At 38.6% G+C, this 17,349-nt stretch overlaps 1 pseudogene; it reads right to left on the reverse strand.

The window, feature by feature from the left end:
* Positions 1 to 1,646: 1,646 nt before the first annotated feature.
* Positions 1,647 to 4,966, reverse strand: LOC149696409 (uncharacterized; annotated as a pseudogene).
* Positions 4,967 to 17,349: the final 12,383 nt, after the last annotated feature.

The following is a 17,349-nucleotide window of genomic DNA, read 5'->3' on the forward strand; positions in this document are numbered from 1 at the left end:
TATCAAGATCGGGTATGTTTTCCAATATCGTGTTTCCTAAATGGTGCTCCTCCTGTACTCTGCCGCGAAAGTTTTCGTTGGTTCTCAAAGTGGCATCAAGTTCAGGAAACGCGATACGTCTGTTAAGGTATTCCCCAGCCGTCATACATTTGTCACACCCGAAATAGCCACTATGCCCTTTTGTTTGACAAATGAACATCCTAGCCGGAGTGTCACACACAAAACCTAGGATGCGAACCTGAATCTTTTTATTATTTAAAAACATTCCATTCTCTCTAAGAGCCAAAAATTCATTTATGAAGTAAAACAAATATTCGTCAGCAACCTGAGGTTTACTTTTACCGTAATATATTCCTATCACAAAAGGTTTAGATTTTTTCAAATTTGTGACAGCTCCTAAAATCGGCCAAAATTCACTGTTAGCGCTTTTTGCTATTGGGAGACCGTCAATGTTTACTAAGATATCCACCGTTACATTAGCAAAACTTTGAACAGTTGACATGATGTGGAGAATTCCACTTTCTATACCAAAATGGTAATAAGCCCCTGGAGAAACGTTTTGAACATCAGTAAATCTAGGTGTGTGTAAAAGTGTTCTTGAATCCTTAGGTAGTTCAAAATAACAGTCATGACTACGAAGTATATTTAATAGACCATTTACCGCGTTCTTACTAATTTTAAATTGAACAGCCCATTTAGCAAGTTTGTCCCTGTCGGTCTCTGTTTGGTTAAACACTTCATTATTCTGGTTTTTAGCTAAACACGCATTTTCTACAGATATATTGTTACAATCGAAGACTATTTCATGGTGTTCATCAAGTAAAGCCCCCAAATTGTCTTTGGCTACATCGTTTGAGTGGTGTGTAGCGTTTATTTGTGGATCCTGCAATGATATACCGGGAATTTTTTCTGAAGTATTATGGGTCTGACTCTCCAAGCAAATTGGACTATCTTCATTATTATTTTCAAAATTCACGGTAGTTTCTTGTTCAAATGATTCATATTCTTTAAAAGTTTGCTCAGTTTCAATGAAATTTTTACGAATAAGCCTGCTTCTGTGACGTGAAGACATGCTGGACAACAATTTAAACGTTTCTTTCGGCATTTTTTATCTAAAAGTAAACCAAATGCATATTAACTGTCTTAAAAATCCTACAGCGAAATAGGATGTATTCGTATTGAATATTTAAATGATGTGGGTTTTTATTTGCGCTAGGTGAACGTTGGCTCAAATTACTTTTTAGCCACATCGTTTGTTGATTTTGTTGAAAGTAGAGTGCAAGTCTAGTGGATCCCCTACAAGTTGATTTTCCCCCTGAACTCCGGGTTTAGCTTGGCGAAGGGTAGTGGGTGGGATTTATAAGTTCATTTATAAATCCCACCCCCAAATGCCTCCTGCCTTCGACAAGCCAGAACTGGAGTTCGTAACGAAAGTGACCTTGTAAGGGGTCCACTGGACCCGCGCTTTGCTTCAAGTAAAGGTTATTGTAGATATTGTGGAAATAAAAGGGAAAGTGAACAGGCAAGTTTAAGAAATTCGTTTTTACCAGAGATCATACTCCCTAGCTTATTTCGGTTATAAATTACACCTCACCTTAAATCTCTTATTGGCTGTCAAATTCAAAGTCAATCAGGGCTTCACTGTCTCAGAAAGCTGTTATGGAAAACTGATCAAATTCAACTGAAGAATCATAAATTTCTTTGGCTGTTTTGTCGTCTTCTTTTTCCTGATGTTCCTCTTTTTTTCTGTCTGAATTCCAACACTAAAATATTAACAGTAGAAACATTATCATAATGCATTTTCATCTGACATCAAAACTACTATCTGCGCGTGGCGGATAATATAGGGTTCCATTTGAGCGCCGCAGATGTCACATGACCGGCCACCGTTTACCGATACAGAGACGATTTTTTGTTTAAAAGGAGGGGATCATCGTCGTCTTTCGTCGACTTCATAGTTTAAAGAGTATTGCAGCTCCGTAAATGGTGTAAGGTTCCGCCCCCGAAAATTTAGCAACCGCCGTGTCGGCGGCGTTACTCCAATGTAGACCAAGAAACTTACTGACAGTTTTAATTGGAAAATATTTTGCCACAATAGACCATTTCGATGTAACTAAGAGGAAAAGACATGGAGGTAATACCTTTGCCTTTCGTTTCGATTTTCGCGCCTACGCTCTAGTCTTTTTGTATAATGAGAGTGCGCAGAGACGACAATGTATCTTTTTTTCCCAATACTAAGGGTTGGCTAGCCCTGTTTTACGTCGAAAAGGTCTATAGAGTAATTTTGGATAGCCTCCTTTGTGGGCAAAGTTGTAACAGAGGATGCAGTACGCCCCCAGTAGGGGGTTGACACTGAGATAAGAGATAGAGGGGTATGGCATTGCCATGTACAGGACTGAAACTACTCTATACCAGAAGGGAATAATAGAAGAAGGATGCCACTCTGTATCATCTTAATACATTTGTTATGTAATATCATTCTACCCAGGCTCACCATTTTTGTTTGCTCTCCCGCTCATCAAACAAGATGGGCATCGCACCGTAAGGTGAATTCTATAACTCTATAACTGTTTGGTACTAAATCCTCAGCAATCAAATCCCTAACCTTGTCTTGGGGTGAGACAAAAATCCACAAGTGAGTCTTGCCAAATAGTTTAACGCGAATAGACTAATGATGAGGGAACTATTTATTGCGTATGTGATTCGGTTTAGTAACCTTGCTCCAAATGTTTCGATGTTGGGAAGAAGTATTATTTACTTCTGTCTATACCTATTTTTTAGACGTTTTCTCATGCTGTTTCTTAGAAAGTCAAAATCTTCTTGCAGTTCAGTCATGTCTTCTTTCAATTTCACAATAATAGCTTTGAAATCTATATAATTTGTAAAACATTTAAGAAAATCCTCTATAAACGGTAAGCATATACTATACCGTCAATTTCCTTCTTGTGTTTTTCTACAAGTTTTTCATTTTTTCCCTCCATTTCATTGAGCACAGCATTTAAATGTAAAATAGTTTCTTCTTTAACTTTCGGTATTAAAACATCAAAGATCACTTACAAAGCGAAGGTGTAAAAGCAAGAACCTTTTTAAAACCTGAAAACTTTCGAGGATGAAACTTGGCTATTCAATCGCGGTCTCATGTTTCTCCCCATTATTCCCTGTTCTCTCATGCATCGCTGCCATATTAAAAAAGAATGAGCTCATGGAAAGCTAAAATGGTATTTGTACTTTATCGGGTAAAACAAGCGCTCTAGGCAAAATGTGCTTCACGCTATAAGAGCAAAATGGTCAAGACCCATATTAATTTACAGAAAATTTTAATGAATAGTCCCTCACTTCGTTGAACATTGATAAAATGATTACCCTCAAACCAAACCTTGCACAGACGTACAGAAAATCTAAGTGAACAGCCCCTTGACGCGCTACGTTTAACAGTGCTTATATTTCCAAACTTTTTAACCCTACTAGCCATTTCTTCTATTAACCCATATCACAATCCAAACCGCGAAAACTTCCTCAACAACTATTTCTTCCGACGTCGCTAGTAAATGTAAAAGCCTACATCTTAGATATCCATCATACGATGTGGCTAAAAGGTACTCACGAGGAGCACGTTAGTCTAGGGTGAAGTTTTTAGATGATGATGTATATCTAGTTAGTATATATCTCTTGCTTCGTCTTGTGATGGGTGGCGTTGTTGCTTCGCTAATAATGTGGTTAGGGTTCTCACTGCCACAATAAACTTACGTTTGTGATATTTGCGCGTGCCTTTAATCACAAATGAAGATGATATAGGACGGAATTGGCCTGATTTCCTCGTGTTGTGAAATTTTATAGACCGAGATAGGCTTGACCATCTTGCTAACTTAAGCAATGCAACTAGTATGCCCAGAAAAGTAGCTTAAAAAAGGACTCTAAAGAGGTGGTTGGATATTTGTTTTTGAAAAAGCCGTCATTGACGTCCCGCCCTCCGGGGTAAAAGCAAAACACTGTTATTGTTGAATTATTGTAGTTCGCGAGTGTGAAATAATAGCCACTATTGAAAACGGTAGTTAGTTAGTTTATTATTTAAAACAAAAAGTAAAGCGTGACTATTACGGCGGAAGGTTTCACTAGACTGATTAGGAAGAATCAGACGATCTCTAGACTACAACTAGCCTCTGACATACCCCCTAGCGGAGCGCTCTAACACAATTAGGTCAAATCGTTTTTTATATGTCTATTTTCTAATACTCCCCCTATTTGACATAATTTTATATTTCTTTACAACATTAATAAATAGTTAATCATTTAGTTTTAACAAATTACAACAATTTTGCAATAGACCTTTCGATAATGCTTTTGTAAAAATATCTGCTACATTATTTTTAGAGCTTACATGTTTAAGTATAAACGCGCCTTGTTCTAAATGCTCCCTAACAAAATGATATTTGACATCTATATGCTTAGATCTATGGTTTTCTATGGCATTATTAGCATAACACATGGCAGATTCATTATCACATAATACTAAGGGGGTTTTAAAATTTATATTAAACGCGGTTTTGATTTCATTTGTTATTGGCATCAACCATAAAAGTTCCTTGATAGCTTCGACCATGGCCATATATTCCGCCTCCATCGTTGACAGAGTTACTGATTTCTGTTTGAACGAACGCCATGAAAAAGGTGATGATCCAAAATAGCAAACGTAACCGCAGGTTGAACGTCTGGTATCTACATCTGCGGCATAGTCACTGTCTGAATAAATGGTTAGTTTAAATTCATGATCACGGTGGAAATGTAGTCCATAGTCTTTGGTCGAAATGACGTAGCGGGTTAATTGACATAAGTAACGCCAATGTTGAAATCCGGGATTAGAGTTAAACTGTGATAACGTCACGACTGCATACAGAATGTCAGGTCGGGTTCTTTGTGCCAGGAACAATAAAGATCCGATGACAGCTTGATAAGGGTACTTCTTCATTCGTTCTTGCTCATTTTAGTCCGTCGGACAATCTTTTCTGGTTAACTTGACAGTTGATACTAATGGTAGACTAACGGGTGCTTCACATACGATGTACTTTTCAGCGATCCGTTTAACGTAATTGAGTTGGTGAAGTTTCAATCCCTGCGGTGTTTCTTGAAATTCAACCCCTAAGAGTTGTTTCAGCGGTCCGAGTTGCTTTAATTCATATACGCTGGTTAGATTCTTGTAAACTTCTTGTAAATATTTATTATCACAGGCCAAAACGACAAGGTCGTCAACGTAAACCAATATAATTACTTGCATCGGTATAAAATATACACAGTTGGTTCCTATTAATTTTCGGTAACCGAGATCTTGAAATGTCTTGTCCAGTTCTTGAAACCATAATCGTCCGCTTTGTGGCAAGCCATACAATGACTTCAATAGTTTTAAACAATGCATGGATGTATCAGCGGCTTCGTAACCAGGAATTTGCTTCATATAAACGTTCTTGTCTAGCTTTCCGTAAAGATATGCATTCTTTATGTCCATGTGGCAATGCATCCAGCCAAAAGTAACGACAAAAATAGCGATGAATAGTCGTATGACTGAGAAATTCACAACCGGCGAAAACGTTGTGTCATAATCCTCTCCTTGTAATTGATTAAATCCTTGAGCCACTAATCTCGCTTTATATCTTATGATTTGTCCTTCGTTATTCTTCTTCATTACGTAGACCCAACGACATCCTGTGATGCGTTTTGTTGTAGGCTTGGCGACGCACTCGAATACTTTTCGTTCTGTTAAGGTCTTTACTTCTTCGTCCATTGCCGCCTTCCAGTATGTATGCTCCGGCGACTTCATTGCTTCCTCATAGTTCTTAGGTAGAATTATTTCAGCAGACTGAGCTTCATAATATTCGTCGTTGTCTTCATTTTCCGTGGGTTCGAGGTTTGGTGGTTGTTGTACTTGTGATTCCTGGACATTGTGCCGCGAAAAATCAAATAAGGACAAGTCCATCTGCAGGTTATTTTCCTTCATATAACGCTTAGCATCGTTTCTAGTACGTAGTTTCCGTGGCTTGACTTCTCTTGGCACATCTTCCTCCTTCTGTTTTCCTTCAGCTGTGATTATATCATCGTGCCTCTGTTCTTGTTTCTCTTGTATTTGTTGATGTCCATTGTTCTCAGGTTCAGGTTCTTCATTTACAGTGGCCTCTTCGACCACTGGATTATCCCATTGAAGTATTATTGTTCCTTTCTCCTTTTTTGTTTTTTCCAACTCATGCATACCCATTCGTCCCTCATCGAACGTTATGTGCTTTGACTCTTGTATTGTTTTCCTATCCGGGTACCAGACTCTATAACCTCTCGTCCTTCCTGCATATCCAATAAGAACACCTTGTTTCGCTCTTCTTTGTAGCTTATGCCTTCTTTGTTGCTTGTGTACATGAACAAATGCCAAACATCCGATTGTTCTTAAGTGTCTTGCGCTTGGTATTCTACCCGTCCAGAGTTCGGCAGGAACCTTATTGGCTAGCTGAGAGTGTTTTAAACGATTCTTCAGATATGTTGCTGTACGTAATACTTCAGCCCACAACGAGATTGGTAGTTGAGCTTCCTCGAGGATGGTTCTTGTCATATCAATCAAGGTACGATTAATGCGCTCGGCCACGCCGTTCATAGATGGTGAGTAGACATTAGTTGTCTCGTGTTTTATTCCAGCGTTGCTGCAATATTCGTCAAAGGCTCTGGAACAATATTCTCCACCATTATCTGTCCTAATTCTTTTGATGCGTTGACCGATGATATTTTCGACTTGATTCTTGTATGTCATGAAACAATGAAGGACTTCATTTTTCGTTTCCATAGGGAAAATTCGAATATAGCGACTGTAGTCGTCGACAAAAGATACGTAATATCGCGCTCCTCCAATAGAGATAGCGGGAGCCGGTCCCCATACATCCGAATGGATTAACTCTAAGAGCTTCTTGCTTTGAATCTCCTTAATCTTTGGGTGAGGTTGAGCAGTACTTTTACTCAGTCGGCATGGTGTACATACTTCAAGTGATCCTTTAAATTCCGACATCCCTTGTAGCATTCCATGTTGTCCCATATACTTTAAATCGGCTTCATTCACATGACCCAGACGTTTGTGCCAAAGCGCTAGCTGCTCTTCATCTTTTGATTTCGTAGCCTGATGTGCTTCTATCTGACGTAGCCGTCCCTTCTGGATAACTTCAGCTTCAAGGACGTAGAAATTTAATTTGAGTGCTGCCTCAAACGCCACCGACCGTGTAGGAAAATATGCTATGAAACATCCGTTTTCAATTACACCTTTAAAACCAGCTACATCCATCAATCTTGCCGATATAAGATTCTTCCCCATGTTAGGTGTATGGATAACACCCTTAAGTAGTAGTTCCGTCGTTCTATTTCCTTGTACGATCCGCAGGCATATATCACCCCATCCAGAAGCTTTCGACTGCCCTTCACCAAGTATAACGTTGTTGTCGGATTGTGTGTACGAGCAAAACCAATCTCTTCTATTGCAAAAATGATGAGTCGCAGCTAAATCTATCACCCAATCATTTGCTGATAACGTCGTACAACATGTTGACGCAAAAAATGCTCCATATCCAACATTAGTCCTCGGTTTTTGTGTCTTACGCGTTTTCTTCTCCGATCGACACTCCATCGCTTTATGTCCTTTCCGCCCACAATTGTGACATGTTCCTTGGAAATATCTTTGTTGTCTTCCTCTATCCGCCCTGCGAGGCTCTGAAGACTCCTCATGCCGTTTGGATTGTGTCGAAAAGGCTGTTGTCGTTTCTTGTTGTCTCAATTTCTCCGCCTGACGATCCTCTTCCGCAAGTAATTTCTTCTTAATTACTTCTGGCACAAATTCTGCATCAGTTGAGTGATATATCTGTTGTACCAGTGCCTCATATGATTCTGGGAGTGAAGCGATCAACTTATATGATAGGTCTTCATCTGTTATTTGGCGACCCGCGTCTTTCAACAGACTTCGTGTAGTTATCAGTTGTCGTATAAAAGCTTCCATACCCTCTGCCGGTGAATACTCCAATTAGTAGAATTTTCTTAGTAGCATGCCTATTCTTCCTCTGGATACAGGTTCAAAGCGATTTTTCAATGTGTCCCAAGCTGCCTTAGCTCCATTTATACCGTCAATGATAGACCTTACATGCTCCTTAAGCGTCATGGCTATGATTGAAAACGCCCTCTCTTCTCTCAGCTCATATTTTTGCCGAACCTCCGCGGTAGCTGTTGGCGATGGTGCCACTTCCGTACCGTCTATTATTTTCCATAGCGCCCGATCACGAAAAATTAATTGCATTTCATATTTCCAATTACTATAATTTGTTAAATCTAATTTCTCGATTTGCGCAACATTAAACACCGGAGTACTGTCCGCCATATTGACTAGTTCAGTTCAGTCCACCTCTACTCTATTGTTATACCGAAGTTGAAACCGAACACGTTAACCATTACGATAAGCCTTGGTCCTCGTTTACTATCGTCCGTAACTAATTCCGTATTAAACTAAAACTCACGTTCGCGCAACCACGCTCTGCTACCATGTTGAATTATTGTAGTTCGCGAGTGTGAAATAATAGCCACTATTGAAAACGGTAGTTGGTTAGTTTATTATTTAAAACAAAAAAGTAAAGCATGACTATTACGGCGGGAGGTTTCACTAGACTGATTAGGAAGAATCAGACGATCTCTAGACTACAACTAGCCTCTGACACACCCCCTAGCGGAGCGCTTTAACACAATTAGGTCAAATCCTTTTTTATATGTCTATTTTCCAATAGAAATCCCGAGTGGCGGCTGCGGCGCCCTTAATGAAACTGACACTCCCACGTCTCGAGTTGAAGGGAGCCCTCCTTGCTGCCCAACTTGTCCAGCACCTGACGAAGCACCTCAAAACAAAGCCAAAGAGGATCTTTATGTTGAGTGATTCTAAAATCGCCCTTAGATGGATTAAGGGTACTAATACCCTAGTATTTCTACTACTATCCTACCAAAAAATCCTCCACTCTTAAAAGTGTTACTCGACACTCTGAAAAGTATTATGCGACACTGTCAAAGGTGTTAAGTGACACTCTTAACGGTGTTAATCGACACTCCTAACGATGGGAGTAGAAGCCAAAAATTGCTGTCTGCGAACACGTTTGCTCCGATTTGCTAACTGCGAATGCGGGGACAGACACAAACACACACCCAGGTCGTACGTTCAGTGTAATGCCTCTCCGTGACGTCATCGTCATTCGGCGAGGTAAAATGCCGCAATTGCGTGAACAGCTGGTGGAACCCTGCCATTGAGAGACTAGGCGTTTTCTCGTAACCCTAGGCGATCGGCGCGTACATTTTAACCCTAACCGTGATACTGGAGTAGATGCTAATATTGCTTTCAGTGAACTGCAAATGCGGTCCGGATATTGCGAATACCTTTGCTCCGATGTGCCAACTGCAAGCGCGGTGAAAGACACACAGATAGTGCAGTTAAATAGCTTTCTGTGTGCTCTCAAGCTGGTGTCGAGCGTTTTGTGCATGTGTAGATCATGGAAGATTAAGGGGAATAAAGGATATTGGGGGTGGATACTTATAAGGCCAGGGTTATAAAATGAATTAAACACCTAATATCCCTGGTAAGGTGAACTCCTACCACCTTGGGCAGTTAGTCTCCAACAACAGACGGATGGTGTGGGCTCAAAAAGGCGGAACAGTATCCGTGTAAAATTCTTGCCAGGAGCTAGATTTTCTTTTCTAACATCGTGCTCGTGCATACTCCGTCGCCTCTGAGTTTTTAGCAAGAAGCTATTTTAGATTTTAATACAAATTTCGTGATTTAAAGTTCTTTACCTTACCTTTTTAGCCACATCGCAGTATACGATAGGCTCCTAGTTTGACCCGAGTCGTAGTAGGCCTAGTTGATGTGGCCGGAGTTTTCGCTTTAGTACCTCAACCCACCCATAGGTGGAACTGAGCTCGGTTAGAGATATTATTTTACTTAAAATTTCTCTTAGTGGCAGCCAGGAATCGAACCGGGGTCGCTCGCGCAATAGTAAGACACTTTACCACTGTACCATAAGGGCTTAACAGAAATAGCGAGTTATCTTCGTTTAATTTATCACTAAGGGGTCGGAAATGAGGGAGTACCCTATTTATGGGGTCGGATACTTCTGAATTTTTTGTCATTCGGTCTTAATATCTATTTTCTTTTTATTTGCTAATTAAATATATAACGATGTGGCTACTATTAAAGTCCAGCCCTTAGGCCATCTTGTTTTTGATGTTTCGCCTTATTTCTATTTTATTTGATATTTCGAATTCCGGATCACATATTTCTTGTGTCACATTAAAGGATTTTTAGGGAGTATCTTCAAAGTATAGAACATACCTCGACACAATACGGTATCAAATTCTTTCTAATATTGAGATTGAAAATGAATTTGAACCAAAACAACGGACTCATTTAGTTAATTGCGTGAAAAAACAAACTCATTTCTCGCGTATAAAACTCGCTCGTTGCTCGCTTGACTAAATAAAGTTCTTTCGAAATTGCTCTTTATGGCGTTATAATTGAAATATTAACTTTTGGGAAATGTTCCCAGGAATGACTTAAATCACGCAATTGCGTTGAATAAAGCGGAACTCAAGAGTTTAACTTTTCGTAAATTGATAAACTTATTAAATCTCGTCCAACAACAGCAGCTTATTGCTAGGTTTTTGTTCTTAATTTCAAGGCATAAAAGCGGACAAAGAAACGTTTTTGCGTCACGCGAAATCATTAAATAAAGCTTAAGCATTTCAAGTATAGAAACATTAACCGAATTCCGCACTTTTTCTGACCCACGGTTTTCGCCATAGCGCGCTGTGGCCTGTCATCTATCCATATACTTTGCGTTTAATTCCCGAAAAAGCGAAACATTTTAGGTGTTTATTTTTGCATAATTATAAAACATTCCGTGCTACTCTTTTCAATTTTAGAGTGTTACGCGAGGGTTTCTCGAGTGGAATAATTGACGAAAAGTCTAATTTTCTGTGATTCAACACTGCGCTATTAACCATTCGCCTCAGCTTCACTATTTTACCAAGGGGGCAAAACATATGAAGGTAATTCAAGAATTGTTTAACAATAATCAGAGATGAAAGATACGCGAAGAAAAGACTGTTCTGGTGCTGAGTGATTTTATGATAAACTATTCTATGTCTATTTTAGCCTATTTTTAGTGTTTTAAAAGCGAGGGTGTCCAAACTCTTAGTCTCTTTGAAAAGAAAAGCAAGTATACCCAGACGTTATTTCGAGAATGGTGTCTTAAGGTAGTTTTTATAACGTTCTCGGTTGTGACCTAGTCATTTTTCCATGTGTGTGGATTTTATCCATTCGGTCGAGTAGGGCTAGATATTTGAGCCCCCATTGTGTCTTGTGTAGGGCTGGGCGAGCCTTGAATTTTTGGTTTCGAGTCGAGTCTCGAGTATTGAAATTTTCCCTTATCGAGTATCGAGCCGAGTCTCGAGCACTCGAATCGAGTATCGAGTAGTTAGAAAATTTGTTTCGAGTATTTATCGAGTAATTGGGAATTGATTTTCTAGTATTTTCATACTTTCTGTTAATTTATTGCTCTCAAAATAGACATTTGACCATCGACAACTACTTTCATCAATTCCCAGACGGTATTAATCTTCTTCCCTTTAAATTCAACAAACTTAATTCCTCATTAATATCTTCTTGTCATTCCTCACCGAAGTCACTTGTAGCCATTGTTATACTTCGCGCAAAGTTCCAAGCGAAAATTACTAACCAAAACTTAAAATAAATAATTAAATAAATAAATTAATAAATAAAATAATAATAGTTAACGCCCCTTTAACTGTATTTCATTACCATTACTTCCACTATTTTACCAGCTAGGAGCTACTACCCTACTACATTGCACTGGCATTATGATCTAAACTACCAAATGAGCACTATTGTGCGTCTGTTAACCAATAAGCGTGACTTTCTTGTAGATTTTTATAGCTAATACATCCTATTTTCAGAGTTGAAGGCCTTCCAAAAGCAGGTTCGAGTATTTATCGAGCCTTGGTTTGATACTCGAAACTTTTTCGAGTCTCAGAAAATCTCTTATCGAGTACTCGAATCTTATCGAGTACTCGCACAGCACTAGTCTTGTGAGAGAGAGTGAGTGAGAGAGTGAGTGAGTGAGTGAGAGAGAGAGAGAGTGAGTGAGTGAGTGAGTGAGTGAGTGAGAGAGAGAGTGAGTGAGAGAGAGTGAGTGAGAGAGAGAGAGTGAGAGAAAGAGTGAGAGAGAGTGAGAGAGAGTGAGTGAGTGAGTGAGTGAGAGAGAGTGAGATCATCTAAAACAGTCTAGTCATAACTTGTTTATGGTGGTTCTTATATGAACAAGCTGCCCGGCAGAAAGGACACTCGTGCGGGATATGTAAGATAATAAAAAAGTGAAACCAAAGGGGCCCAAAAAGCGAGCATGAGGTAAAAATACAAGTTTTGGTCGAACCATTAAAGCAGACTTTTAACACATTGATATTACAAGAAAAAATTATATTGACTAAAAACTTTACATTTCGAAATTTTCGATGGTTGATTTCTTTACTAGACGCCATACCTCCAGTTTTGAGCGAGACTGATAAATATTAACATAACAGTTGAACTCGCAACAGACAGCTTAAGTCTTCAGAAGGAAAGTTAGCCCTAGCACCATCGCTGAATCCGCCCGCACGAGTAAAAAACATTATCGAAATTACATTTTTGCTCAAAATCGCCCATATAAAGCGAGGAACACACATGCGTAAAAGTTCGACAGAAACGTAAATTGAAACGTAAACGTACAAAAAACTTCGACGTAAACGTACTAGAAAAGGGAGTTGAAATTGTTTTAACTTTTTCCGTCGTAAAACATTTTACGCTAAGCTCCAGCCAATCAGATGCCCGATTGGCACTAGGTTTGTTTTGCAAAAATGGCGGAGAAGAAAAGCAGAGCGGAGAAAGGCGCTGTTTTGGAGCAATTTATAGGGAAGGTTGGAAGTTTTCCATCATTTTTTGACAAGATTTTTCTTTCAAATACAATTTTCAAACCAAATATTTTGCAAACTATTAGAGCACGGTGTAATTTATCAGGTTCGTAGCATTGATTTGAACCCTAAGCCTCGGTCTCCCATGAGCATATCTGGGTCCGCGGCTACACGCCATTTTCAATGTTTTTTTACCGAAAGAGACTTATTATAGAAGTCACTGTTTTCGAATTTCAACACCGCAAATTAAGTTTTTCGTTTGCGTTTACGTGTTCAAGTGCGATTCAGATCCAGAAACGTAAATGTAAACGGAATGTAAAATTGTTTACGTTTACGAGTTTTTAGTACGTTTCCGTGAAATTTTTTACGCATGTGTGTTCCTCGCTTAACCCATTGAACTACGGTCCTCCTTGAAATATTTCATTGTTGAATTACGGCAGCTAAAATGTATTGTTTTAAGAGACCTTTTAAGTAACCCTTTAATTATATACATTGCGTCCTTACGCAATCTGTATTATATACTGTTTCATATAGGGTAACCGGCTCTACAAAGACGTAAACAGAATGATCAATAACCTTTTCTTTAGGTTACCTTGTGTGACTGTTTTGATAGAGATAAAAATAATATTTTGGTAATTTTTCAAAAAATTATTGGACAATATTACCCCAAATATTTTTAAAAGTATTCAAAGCAAACCAATGAAAACATAATAAAAATTATATTCAGGGTGTTTCTGATCAGACTGACATAAATTAAGGGGGGGTGTTTTTTTGGGAGATTTTAAGTCGAAAATGTAATTTCTATCTCCATTTTGTTTGTCGTGAGGGACACTGTTTGCTTGTTAAGATTGGAGTATTTTACGGGTGACCCCTTAAATTTAATTAAGAAACTGAACGACAATGATTTCTACTTTAATTAAGGGGTCATCCCTAAAACAGTCCAATCATAGCTGAAAAACAGTGACCCGGACGGCTAAATGTCATAGAACGTTTTCGACTCAAAATCGCCCAAAGAACATCCCTCTTAATCTATAGCAGACGTATCAGAAACACCTAGTATACGGGTAGGCCAAGGAGTTTTTTCTGTTTAGTCCATTAAAACAATTAACTGTTCACCTACACAACGCACCCATAATCAATAAAATAAACTATCTACGTTCATTAGACAAAAAAGAAAATCAAAACTTACATGTTTCATGTATCTATCCAAATGTTTTACCCATATAGTTATTGGCCTAAACCGCGATTCCAAAAAACAGCGGCGTTGCTCAAAACTGCTGTTTTAGAAATAGCAGCTGCTGTTTTAGAAATAGTAGTGTTTGTCTTGAGCTTCGAGCATTTCTTAACAATACAGTTATATTCGTTGGTTTCAAAAACCACCTTTTTCTGTGATCATTTATTCAGTAATGTGACCTACTAACGGATCGTGTTTTAAATTTTTTTAAGCACACTTAAATATTGTACTATTCTGCAGGCTGTATCAGTTCACATTTCTCATAACAGGATAGAAAAATAACTTGAGAAAGCTTATTATATTAATAAAAACTGTCATTGTAGACAAAGACGGGAAAGTGTAAAAGATAAGAGTAGAAATTGAATTTCCTGAAGTAACAGATATTAAAACTAAGATATGTATTTTTACGAATAATCGACGTTTTATGACCATGTCTTCAAAAGTGAATATTTTAATATTACTACGTAAGACGGAGCGGCTGATAATCAATGAAGATGGACACCTTGGACTGGGGAGTGATCATAATGCGTTAGTGACTACTTTTCGGGCCTCACATTCGGCTCCATTGCCCCGAGAAGCAGATAAATGCCAAAAGAGATGGAGGGTAATAAACCAGGAAGCTAACAAACTTTATGGGGAAAAGGTAGCCTCCCAGCTTAAGACAAACTCCTCGATACGTGCTTTCACCTCCGAACCCGATTTTAGAGTGCGACCGTCAATCGCGTTGATAGCAACAGGGGGCGTAGAAATTCGAGGTTCTTTGAACAATCGCCAAAAAGCTTAACTACTCTGTCCCTCTGCGGCCTGAATGATTTCCGCTGTCCGCTCATTTAGGTACTTGATCTTCTGGGCTACAAGCGATTTTACTATCTGTTTTTTGGCTAGAAATATCTTCCATAGCTGGAAAGCTTCAGGAGTGGCATTCTGTGGGGCTCTTTTAGCTTCGTGAAGATAAGCCTTATTGGCGTTCTTCATGTCTTGTATAGCCCGTTTAACCTCATGGTCGAACCATTGGCGCAAGTGCCTCTTTTTCGTGCCATTTGAGACCTCGCCCAATATTGCAACTGCAGAGTCCTTAATAATGTGAGTAAACTCTTCGTATGTATGGATCATGGAGATGGTAAGCTGGGAGGCTTCCTTTTGTTTTTAGCTTCCTGGTTTATTACCCTCCATCTCTTTTGGCATTTATCTGCTTCTCGGGGCAATGTAGCGGAATGTGAGGCCCGAAAAGTAGTCACAAACGCATTATGATCACTCCCCAGTCCAAGGTGTCCATCTTCATAGATTATCAGCCGCTCCGTCTTACGTAGTAATATTAAAATATTCACTTTTGAAGACATGGTCATAAAACATCGATTATTCGTAAAAATACTTACCTTAGTTTTAATTTCTGTTACTTCAGGCAATTCATCTTCTACACTTATCTTTTACACTTTCCCGTCTTTGTCTACAATGACAGTTTTTATTAATATAATAAGCTCTCTCAAGTTATTTTCTATCCTGGTATGAGAAATGTAAACTCATACAGCCTGCAGAATAGTACAATATTTAAGTGTGCTTAAAAAAATTCAAAAACACGATCCGTTAGTAGGTCACATTACTGAATAAATGATCACAGAAAAAGGTGGTTTTTGAAACCAACGAATATAACTGTATTGTTAAGAAATGCTCGAAGCTCAAGACAAACACTACTATTTCTAAAACAGCAGCTGCTATCTCTAAAACAGCAGTTTTGAGCAACGCCGCTGTTTTTTGGAATCGCGGTTGCTATTTCGAGAACTGCTCATAACCCACAAATATAACCCATTTTTCTATTTAATCCAAACGTTTTTGGTAATTTCGTAATAAATTCAACACTATGAGTAGGACAAAGTTACAACCATTCTTTCTATTAATTGCGATTAATTGTATCTTATCTAATGACAATTTTTATTAATGTTAAATATTTTATTAAAGGGCATCCGAAATGGGAATGGGTCGGATTATCTACAACTACATGAAAATGCATCCTAAGTGAGTAAGGTTATTTTGACACACAATTGTTCTATGAGAGACTTGGAAAATGCTATTATGGTGTGGTTAGCTTGTTTCGAAATCCAAAGGATCGAGAGGAAGGACCATCTGACGCAAAGGAATGAGTAGAGACCATAGGGATTGAGAAGGAATTTACGTAATGAAAAACGCTCGAATGGGCTAACGGGGAGCTAATGTTTAGCTGTGAAATTTCAAGGGGTGTATTATTTATATGAAATCCCGTACTTTTCTTGCGAAATCGGTTACCGAAATGAAATCACTAAATCTTTGGGAAGAAATCTCACTTTAAGAAGATATAGAATCAGCACGAAACTCATATTTAAAAATGCACCGAATACGATCCCACTATTATAATATTTTCCCCACGGATAAAACGTTACGACGAAATCTGTATTGGTAGCGTCTGGTAGCGCTTAGCTAACGGCAAAATTTGACCTAGACAAGACGACCCAAGGGCTCGTAATAGCAGCCACATCGTACCGTACTTAACAGGCGTACAGAATGTTTGAGTGAATAGCCCCTCGATGCGCTAGCTCTAACTGTTTTAAAATTATTACTTCAATTTCTTAACTGTTATAATTATAGTAGTGTAATAATAACGGAGAACGTGAGTGAGTACCCCCTCGATGCGCATCCTTTAACAGTGGTAAAACGAAATACACGTAAATACCCATTAAAAGAAATACTGAAGATCAGACTGAATAGCCCCTCGATGCCCTAGTAAAAAATTATAACCCTTAACCATTCAATAAATTTACTTACGTTATAATTGCAATATCTGGGGCCCAAGCTAGTACTTCCTTTTAAAATTCTTCTCGACTTGTGGAGAAATACGCGTAATTTCTAATAATTAACACCACCTCAAGAGCATTCTAAATATAACGTCGGTATTTACTTTTCTTTTGATTTTGAAATAGGCGAGCGGGATAAAAAGCGTGAAACCGTTATTGTTCACGGGTGACCGGAATTTTAAAGGGAGTATTAAACCTTCCATTTAAATTAAGGCAATACCATAATCCTCTCTCACTTTAAATATATCGAGCAAACGTAAAACACAATTCACAAAGCTTAGC

This window comes from Phalangium opilio, unplaced genomic scaffold (assembly GCF_054372755.1).
Source record: "Phalangium opilio isolate 3A_F unplaced genomic scaffold, DU_Popi_V2 ptg000021l_1, whole genome shotgun sequence".
Classification (NCBI taxonomy): domain Eukaryota; kingdom Metazoa; phylum Arthropoda; class Arachnida; order Opiliones; family Phalangiidae; genus Phalangium; species Phalangium opilio.